This window comes from Equus caballus, chromosome 1 (genome assembly GCF_041296265.1).
Source record: "Equus caballus isolate H_3958 breed thoroughbred chromosome 1, TB-T2T, whole genome shotgun sequence".
Classification (NCBI taxonomy): Eukaryota; Metazoa; Chordata; class Mammalia; order Perissodactyla; family Equidae; genus Equus; species Equus caballus.
Window position 1 is genome coordinate 94,942,969 of NC_091684.1, and position 9,122 is coordinate 94,952,090.

Sequence of the window (9,122 nt, forward strand, 5' to 3'; positions counted from 1 at the left end):
TGCTTCTTGCTTGCTCAGAGCCTCAAGGTCAATCAGAGGTTAAGCCCTCTGCAAGTCTTTCTTGGGCGTGTGTACAACCCAGCACATGCATGTGGCCATCTAGAATTCCAGGAATATGCCAGAGCTTTTCCAAACCCCTATGAATATTTCATTCCCCAGTTTTTCCTTTTAAGTGCTTTGATCAGCTTCCTGTTAACTAGTATTGCCATCCCAGGCTGCTGATTGTTTTTGACAAATGCCCTCAGAATAGGGCTGTTGGCACAGTGTAAGCTCTGAACCATGTCTAAAGATAATCCCTAAGAAGAGAGCTTTTCCAGGAAGCCATCAGATCAAATAGTGACAATTCTCTGTGGAGGGGTTTTTTTGGAAAGGTCCAAACTCTTTCTCTCCTTTCCACTGGCTGCCAGGCTGCTGGTTTTCACAGCTACCATGGTTGTAAGACCTTTAGTTTTCAAGTCAACCATGGAGCTGGAGAGAAGGATGGAATAAGGCAAGTTAAAACACTACAAAACTTGCTATTCCAACCATGATTTAGCCATTTTTTCCTGAATAAATGACATTCAGATTGTTTAAAGCCTTCAGTAAATTTCCAGAGCTCTGAAAAAGTTGATTGTGACAATTTTTGACAATATTCTCTTGCTTCCATGGAGTAGCATATCTTCAGAGGTTCCTATTCCGCCATTCTGGAAGTCCTGCTCTTGGTTTGAGTTTCTGAGTGATTCTTTGTATTTTTTTTAAACCTGGTTTTTGGAGGAAGGGTTTTTCACTGGAAACCATTAGAATTTTCTCTTTGAAGTCAAACATTCATCTATGAGGATCTGTCTCAGCATTGACCACTCTGTATCAATTTACCTTTCAGTCAGTAAATTCAAGTCTTTCTTTATTTCAGGAGAGTTGTTTTGAATTTTGACCCTAACATATATATATTTTTATTCCATAGTTCAGGTTTCCCTAACCAAGGGGACAGAATGTCCTCCCCTGTGTTGAGTGGCCTCTGTCTTCTTCTACTGAATGCTGCCTGGGTACCACTTGCAATACAAAACAGAACCTCCCTGTGGAGGCTTCTCTGTACCCAAGACAAAGTTTGGAGGCCTATTTGTGTTTCCACATCAACGGTACTTATTCTGGTAATCCTTACTAAAAGGTAAGCATCTAATGCTTCCAAATCTGATGTCATTTAATGACCACCACCACCTTGTGAGATAGATATTCATTTTACAGATGAAGATACTGTGGCTCGGGGCATTTAAAATGACTAGTCCCCTGCCACCCAGCAGGTAAGTCTCAGAAGCAGGATTTATGCGGAGAAATGAACAGCTTCAAATTCCATGTGCTCAGACAGTATGGCACACTCATGCTTGCATCTGCCTCCACCAGGGCATCATCAGTGACCTGGGAGCACCTGCCAGCTCATCGTCCCTGCTACACTGAGACCAACTTAAGGGCCAGATCTGCTTGTCTTATTTAACAGGGTTCCTCTCAGAGCTTAGGATGGTTCAGTGCAATGATAACAAATCATGTGGCACACCTGCCGCCTCTCACCCTCTGGCAGGCACAGAGGGCTTTGCTAAATGCACATGGCATTCTTCCCTTCTATGCCCAGTTAGGACTCTGAATGCTTCTAGACCCAGTTTTTAAAGCAGCCACCACCAAATCTATTGGAGTTGACCTGCAAGTTGAAAGATATCTGCTGTCCCTTATCTAACCTAGTTCATAAAGTAAAGGGGCTGAACTCTGGAAAAAAATGTTGTAGAACAAATGAGGTCCTCATAAAACCAGTAGGCCGAACCCGTGGAACAAATCTAGCCCATCAGAAATTTCCAGGAAAAAAAAAATCCTCAATAGTCCTAGAATTGGGGAAGTGAGCATGAATCTCAAAAATATCCAGAAACTTCTGGTCTTATGGCCTAATGCCAAGCCAGGTAGCCCTTATCGAATAGCACATTTGCATTTTTGAGCGAAAGAAGCTAATTAAACCTCTTTGGGGTCTGCTTTCCCTATTGTGAACATCCTCATGTCTGATTTTCTAACAAGCTCTCTTTCAACACCTGCTGCCCATAAGCAATTCACGCAACCTCACACCAATGGACCAGGGCATCATCCTGGCGATGGGTGAGTTTGAAAAGACCCGGGACCTCCAAGACTAAGTGGGCTTGAGGTAAGGAAATGTCTCTGTTTGCTGAAAGCCTGGAATTATCCTGAGTGCCCCAGTCCCATGGACCAAGAAAAACCTGTCTCCTCAGGCTTTGATTCCAATACCGGTGGCTGCAGCGAGGATCAGAGGGCAGCTCAGGCCCCCAATAGGAGGGTCCGAAGTTTCCCCCGCAGACCTCGGGGAGTCTTCAGCCAAGAAAGATGGATGGCCGGGGACTGTGGAAGGCGGAGCGAGGGATGAGAAATGATGCAGCCCGTAGCCCTAATTGGATTCTGGGTTCCCATGGGGTGTGCTATCACTGCTTACAAATGTGGCCCAGCTGCAGAATTGAGTTATTGACTAAGCAGATTCCTGAGCCATGGATCATCCTGTCCTCCGCAGCGTGATGAAAGACTGGACGCTCCTCAGGGAGACGTCTGCAGCTGCGGGCTTGGAGCGATGCTTTTCTTCTGCTAAAACACGAGAAAAAACAGGCCAGCAAATGTTATCTTAGGCCTGGCTACGTTCCTCACTAGCTCCAAAAATTTGAGAAGGCGGGTGTGGGTGTGTGTGAGTCTGTGTGTGTGTGCACACCACACACGTGTGCACCTATACACGCGGGATCATATAATCAGGGTGAAGAGGTGAAAGTTGATTCCCCCCGGAGCTTCCCCCGAACTGGGTGTATAAAGAGTGTTCTTTGAGGATGGGAAAGCAGGAAGGAGCACATCCCCACACTTCAGCATTCATGTAGTCAATTCGCAAACTTGTTAGAATGTCCTGAACTCAGACGTCATGTCCCAAACCAGGCGACGGAAGGGGAGAGGAGCAACTGCTCACGGAGGGCTTACCACGTGCCATGCATGTGCTGGTTTCACTTTACGCCATTAGTAGGCTGGGTCCATGCCATGCACATCCCTCACTCCCACCTTCCATGAAATTACACCATTAGTGATGCATTCCTTTGGGTCCCTGTAAATTCCCTGGGAGGGAATATAACCACAGCAGTGGAAAAAGCATTGGGGACTCCTTGAGAGACTACTCCAGGTCAACTGTGTGACCTCAGGCAAATCACTCGCCTTCTCTGGACCTGTTTTCTCTGTCATAAAATAAGGGGTGGTGTTCTTCAAGTTCTGGTTTAAACTCTGACTTCTCCTCAGTCATCATTTTGTAATGATGAGGGCAGGTCTCACTCCTGAGCCCATAGAGCAGAGCCAGGAAAAGGCCAGGGTGGTGGGAGGGGGACAGGACGCTGGACTCTGAGCCATCCCTTTGAAGGCTGAGCCCAGGAGGTTCAGACTGTGGCTGCATGGTTCCCCTTACTCCTCCACTGAGCCCACACCCCCCCAGCGCCATGATTTCTGCCCTGGCTCAGACCCTGGTCCACGGAGGTTGGCATGATGAAGAGGGCAAAGTGAAGACAGACAGCCCACCAGCCCTGCCATGACCAGCAGGTGGCCTTGGGTAAGCAATTTCCCTCCTCAGGGCCTCAGCTTCCTCCTCCTCGCTCCTTCGCAGAGACCACTCCTCATTTCTTTCCTAAAGTCTAACCCACTCCTACCACCATCATTTTCTCTCCATCCCTTGGTTATTCTCGGCAGGGAAGTTACTACATCGTGCACTCACTGTCTGTTAGGGGGACGTGGTACCTGCTTCCCCCTAGAACGTGAGCCTCGTAGAGAGGGGCTTTGCCTGTGGTTCGGGTTTAATCTTCAACGCCCACCAGGTGAAGTTCAATGAGTCTTTCCAATCCTAGCAATAACAAAACAGCAAGAATGATACTGATATTCTTGTCCCCGCCCACATCCTGACCCCATACGCAGACCTCACTTTCAGAAGAGAAATAACCCCTGGCTCAGACCCACCCCTGCTGGGAGTGGCGCCCAGGCCAGGGCCGCCCTGTGACCTTGGATTGGACTCTGGCTCGTGGCTCTCGTGCCATCCTGGCCTTCCGCCTGGGTGAGCGCTGGCCGCCTGGGCATGCTCCCAGTCAGGGTCCAGCCTTCTTGGGCACGGCCCTCCCACCCCCTCTCTCCCGACCCCCAACTGGGCCAGCCTGGAACAAATGCAGGCGGGAGCTCCCTGCCCACCTCTGCTGCCCCTGCCGGTCTCACGCAGCGCTGGCTGAGGGTGCCCGCGCTCTTCAGGCCCCAGAGCAGGATGTGGGGCGGGCTCCAGGTGGCCTTGGTTTTCTATTCACCCAAGGAACGCCTCACTGTCACTCACTGCCATCAGCATGGAGAACACGTGTGGGGCCAGCCAGGAGGCGGGAGGCCTTAGCAACATAGGAGGTGCAGAGCCTGGGCAGGTCGCGAATCTAAGGAAAGGACTGTGATGCTCACTCTCCGTAACTCAGCACCTTATCTCCCTCCCCTTCCCCTGGCCAATGAGACAAGGACAATCCCAGCACAAGCTCCTCCATGCCTTCCGCACGTGGGCTTGCTTGGAGCCTCAAGTCTGGGTGAGGGGAGTGCACAGAGACACTCCACTTTAAGCAAACCCAACCACGTCTATCAGAGAAAAGTAGTTAAATAAAGGGCAGCAACCAACAAACCAGAACCTCATGGCCATTCTGGTCCTAGAGCTTCTAGAGGTAAAAGCACCTTAGAGCATTTGAGGATCAGAGTGGGTAAGTAACTTGACTGAAGTCACGCAGCCAGAAGGCCACAGAGCCAGCATTTCCCCCTGCTGCTTCCCCACATGGCTTCTCTGCTGTTCTCTACTCACTGGCCACTTGCTGCGGGTTGTGTGGGATCAGTCCTGCTGCTGGTGTGCTCAGCAAGCTGACCATTGTGTCACAATGCCCTGCCTCTGGGGTGGCAGGCATCCCAGCTGACACCTCCCTCAGCCAGCCTGGCCCCCATAGTCCTCCAGAAAATACCGCCAGGGCTGTTTCATCCATTATGGGCCCAGAATGCATTTGGTTTTTCCAGGGCCTGTAAAATGTTTGAGACACAAGAAACCATTAGGGACTCTGAGATACTCAAATAAAACTGCAAAGTGTGGTCTTAATAAAATGCCTTACGATATGCAGTCATTTTAATTACATACGTAATTATTTAAATGCCTGTGATACGTGACATTGTGTCAACTAGTGAACTTTCTGTTTTATAGTAGTTACATATAACCTACAGAGTTATATATAAACCACATTTAATGATGTCGGATGTGACAGTTTTATTGTTTGAAATGGGGTGGGTGGAGCCTCCAAAAGATAGAGTGTGGTGGCCTGTGACTTTCTTAAAATGTCTTGACCCACTCGCTTACTCTCAGGTCAGCCGACAGGAACCTGTCCCCTCCCTCGGGGACACGCCTCTTTTTCCAGGACATTCCTCAGTGTCAAAGGTGGCTTAGTCAGACTCGTTTCAGGAGTTGCTAGTGACAGGCCAGAGTGGTTGCCCCACAGGGATGTGCCATGCCCTCCCGGCACTCAGCTTTGGACTTTGGTGCAGACGTACAGGTAACAGGAGCCATTCACTGGGCACCTGCTCTCTGCCAGGCACTGACCCAGACTCCTCACTCATGCCGTCTCATTTGTCCCCCCCGCAGCCACACTGTGTGCTGCCCGGGAGGATGCTGGGGCTCCGAGGGGTCACATGCTCACCCAGGCCCCCCGGCGAGTGAGTGAGCAGCGCTAACTCACAAATCACTAGGTCTGCCCCAAGCAAGTCCAGGCTCTTCTCACTCTATGCTTTTAAAGGGCCCTTCGAATTTTCCATTCCTCTGTTCTTTCCCCTCCTGTTCTGAAAACATCGCTGAAATTTCAGCTCATACATTTAAAATGGAAAGACCTCTAAGGCGGAAGCAAAAGGAGAGGAGAGCTGTTAATGAATGAGAAAGTCCCACACATTCCTGGAAGATGGTGTGGAGAGAAGGAATGAGCAGGCGAATCTGCAGGGCCAAAGGCATCATCGTGGAGGGTTCCGGAGGAGGCGGGAGAGGCCCTCACCACACACGCCACGGGCGGGACGGAGGCTGCAATCACCAGGGCGGCAACACCTCACTCGGAGGGTGAGATGTCGATGCCAGCAGACTTTGATAAGACACACATGTGTATTGTAATGCCCAGAGAAGCCACTATGAAAACTGTACCAATAGATCCACTCTTAAACATAATAAATACATCAAGATAGAACACTAAAAAGTGTTCCAATAACCTATAAGAAGGCAAGAAAAGAGAAACAGAGGAACAAGAACTGTTACCGGCTTAGTTAATGTCAGCCCTGATGTTGGTTCCCCTACAGTGAACCCAGCATATATGGATTAAAACTAAAGGTACACAATCTCAGTTCCCTGGGTCTTTAGTTACACTCATAGGTAAACACTTGTTTCTTTAACCTCTGACTCCCTGAGCTGTACAACCAAGTAGAAGTTACAAATTATTAAAGCCAGATGGTCTCAAGCTGGGCTCCCACTAAAGTAATGGCTAATCCCAGGACCTTGAAGTTCTTTTACAGAGAAACTAATATCCAGAGAATATCAAGAAACCAAAGCTTCCCAGGCCCCAGCTTCTTGGTTTCCTGACGTCAGAGTCTACCTTCCACCATGGAGATACACAGCCAAGGATGCTCATCTGAGAAACCCTTTGTCTCCTCCACTGGAAGCAGCCCCAGACACAGGCCGAGGGGAAAATGCTGACGGTCCCCCTCCCCTACCTAAAACCCAAATAAGAAACCCCTATCGGTTTCTTAACAGGGAGCTAGCAATTTTTGAGGCACTAGCCCTTGCTTTGCTCCCTCTGCCTGGCAAAGGGAAACTTTTCCTTTTTCACTCAAGACTCTGTTCTCAGTATTTGGATTGACATCGAGATCAGAGACCGAACTTTTGGTACCAGAACCACAAGACATAAACATAAAACAAATAATAAAATGCAGATTTAATCCCCAACATATCAATAATTGCCTTAATGTAAATCATCTAAATGTCCCAAGCATGACAGAGATTCGCAGAGTGGATTTAAAACAAAAATAAAAACAAAAAAAGACCCAACTATATGCTGTTTACAAAAATCTCACTTCAGAGCCAACCCCATGGCCTGGTGGTTAAGTTCAACACACTCCACTTCAGCAGCCCGGGTTCGGTTCCCAGGCATGAAGCTACACCACTTGTCTGTCAGTGGCCATGCTGTGGTGGCGTCTCACAAACAAAAAAAAGAGGAAGATTGGCAGCAAATGTTGGCTCAGGGCAAATCTTCTTTGGCAAAAAAACAACAACAACAACAACAAAAAAAAACCTCACTTCAAATTCAATGACAGAGGTAGGTTGAAAGTGAAATGATGGAAAAAGATATAGAGTGCAAACATTAATTTTAAAAATTAGGTGTAGCTATATTCATATCTGATAAAGGAAACTTTAGAACAAGAGAAATTACTAGAAGCAAAGAGCGACATTATAAAATGATAAAACAATCAATTCAAGTGGAAAACATAACAATCCTATTCGTGTAGACACCAAACAATAAGCCTCAAAACACACAAAGCAGAAACTGATGGAGCCGAAGGAGAACCATGGAAATCCAAAATTAGAGTTGGGGCCTTCAGCATCTCTGAGAAACTCACAGACCTGCTGCTCAGAAAATCAGGACAGATACAGAAGATCTGAGCAACACAATCAACCAAAAGGATTTAATTGACACACACAGAACGATCCATCCAACAACAGCAGAATACACTTTTTTTTCACGTATACCTGGACCATTCACGAAGATAGACCATATCCATAAAACAAACCTCCACATGTTTAAAAGAATTGAAATCTTACATAGTACGTTCTCTAAACATAATGGGATAAAATTAGAAATCAAAAACAAAGACAACAGGAAAATCTGTAAACACTTCGAGGTTAAACAACACACTTCTAAACAATCCATAGGTGAAAGAGGAACTCTCTAAAGAAATTTTTTAAATACATAAAACTAAAAAAAAAACTAAAAACACAAGATACCAAAATATCAAAAAAAACTTATCAACACATCATAGATTACAACATATCTTAAGCAATGCTGAGAGGGAAATTTATAGCACTAAATACTTAGATTAGAAATGAAGAAAGTTCTCAAATCAATAATCTAAGTTCTGACCTCAAGAACACAGAATAATATGCCCAAAGCAAGCAGAAAGAAGGAAACAATAAAGACAAGAGCAGAAATCAAAGTGAAAATAGAAAAACAACAGAGAAAATCTAGGAAACAAAAATATGATCCTTCAAAAAAAAATAACATTAATAAATCTGAGCAAGCTGAAAAAATACAAAAGAAGAAACAAATCATAAATATCAGGAATGAAACAGGAGACATCAGTACAGATGCTGTAGCTATTTAAAAGATGATAAGAGCATGATACGAACAATTTTACATTCCTAAATTTGAAACTTTCAATAAATGAACAAGTTCCTCAAAAATAAGAAACTGCCAAAAGAAAACCAAGTTGAAACAGGCAATCTGAATAGCCCTATAACCATTAAAGAAGTTTAATTAATAATTTAAAAGCTCTGGTAAAGTAAATCTCCAGGCCAAGATGGTTTCTCTTGAGAATTCCATTAAACACTTAAGGAAGAATTAACACCAATTTTACACAAGCTTTTCCAAGAAAGAGAAAAGGAAAGAACACTTCCCAACCCATTTTGGGGGGCCTGTATTACCCAGATACAAACCAAAGACAAAAAGCAAAAGAAAATAATATCTCTTGTGAGCTTCTGCCAAAAAATCCTTGACAAAACATTAGCAAATCCAATCCAATAATGTATAAAAAGAATTAGACCCCACAACCAAGTAGGATTTATTCTAGATATGAAAGGCTAGTTCAACATTTGAAAATCCATTAATGTTATCGATCATATCCACAGGCTAAAGAAGAAAAATCATGTGATCATACAAATTTATGCAGAAAAAGCATTTGACAAAATCCAACATCCATTGATGATAAAAACTCTTGGCAAGTCAGGATAGGGAAACTACCTCAAATTGACAAAGGACATCTACAAAAGAACA

General features: G+C 45.6%; 1 long non-coding RNA gene across 1 annotated transcript; it reads right to left on the minus strand.

Annotated features, from left to right (window-relative positions):
* Window positions 1-847: 847 nt before the first annotated feature.
* On the minus strand, window positions 848-4,882 carry LOC111771250 (uncharacterized). The gene is made up of 4 exons (XR_011438114.1): window positions 4,738-4,882; window positions 3,784-3,886; window positions 2,462-2,607; window positions 848-2,370 (listed from the first exon to the last, which is right to left on the minus strand). It is a non-coding gene; the product is annotated as an uncharacterized lncRNA (long non-coding RNA).
* Between the last annotated feature and the right edge of the window lie 4,240 nt (window positions 4,883-9,122).